This window comes from Mus caroli, chromosome 4 (genome assembly GCF_900094665.2).
Source record: "Mus caroli chromosome 4, CAROLI_EIJ_v1.1, whole genome shotgun sequence".
NCBI classification, from domain to species: domain Eukaryota; kingdom Metazoa; phylum Chordata; class Mammalia; order Rodentia; family Muridae; genus Mus; species Mus caroli.
In genome coordinates, this window is record NC_034573.1 from 133,904,298 (window position 1) to 133,905,648 (window position 1,351).

The window sequence follows — 1,351 nt, forward strand, 5'->3', positions numbered from 1 at the left end:
ACGATGGTAGAATATCAGAAAGAGTACTAGATCAATCATTCTAAGGTCAATTAAATTCACTATAAATTCAACAATGGCTGGGAAACCACAGCTGTACACTAATGTTTCATCAAATACAAAAAAAGTTTAGCTCTCGCCTGTGGAGAAACCTCCCTGTCACTCCTCACCTGAGAACTTGGATCAGGCAGCCATTCAGAAAGCAGATATCATTCAAATAGAAATGCTGGAGCAGGTAGAGTTTGGAAATTGGACAGAGGAATCATCTCTGTAATACACCTCTCTTTCATCTCTCAGTTTGCAAGCCACTCCACGGGGATGCAGACTTCCCAGAGAAGGAGTTTCTGAAGGTTTGTCTTCTGCCTACCAATGAAGGGTTCCCAGGTCTCAGTGTGTGTTTCTTTCCAATTCCTGGATGGAGCTTTCCCCAGATACCTCAAGAAGCACTAGGTGATTATAAACAGAGAAGGCCCAAACTCCAGCTTCTGACAGATCTCCTGAAGCACATCTTTTCCTTCCTTGGCCGTCCAGCACAACCTCAAGGTCTCCAGGTAGGGAGTCTATACCAGGGCTACCGGAGGAAGGGCCATGCTCCCATTATCACCCTCAGGATGTTATGTTGTTTGCCAGTGAATGCATCCTTGAACAGTGGTGGAAAGAGCTTCATGGGCAGGGCCTCCAGAGCAAAGGTGACTAAGGCTTCATCTTTCACCAGGCTTCTTCCTACCAGCTGCAGAATTGGGGGGTGGGTGGGAGGGGAATTGAAGCTCATTATGATCTTCAGGTAGTCAGATGCTATGGGAACATTTAAAGGTAAAAATTTTTTTTCAGAAAAAAACACAACCTCTTTACCACATTACTCATTACTCAATATGTGCCTTTCTCGAGGCTACAGTTCCCTGTAGGGCCTCCTGGAGATGCACAGCACCTATTTGAACTGATCTTCCCTGTTATTCTGCCCAATCACAACCACTGATTCCCTGAATCCTATGCTCCTAGGAAGCAGGTAAATGGAGATACAAACCTGAACCCTGAACTTTTGTGGGAAACACTCTTCAAAATCCTCTCATTTCCATCAAGTTGCCTCCTCAGCCATCTATAAACTAGCAAGGCACTGCAGGCGCAGGTCTCAGGGTGTAGAGGCTGAACACTCAATGTTTCATGACACTTAGCTACATATGGAATTCTGATTATCCCAGGCTAAGTGAGATTTGGTGCTTGAAAATAAATGGGGGATGGAGAGATGTCTGAGCAGTAAGAGCACTGACTGCTCTTCCAAAGGTCCTGAGTTCAAATCCCAGCAACCACATGACCACCTATAGTGAGATCTAATGCCCTCTTCTGGTGTGTCTGA

General features: G+C 45.4%; 1 pseudogene; it reads right to left on the reverse strand.

Moving 5' to 3' along the window:
• Positions 1–1,351, reverse strand: part of LOC110293448 — a 34,877-nt pseudogene that overhangs the window by 31,574 nt on the left and 1,952 nt on the right.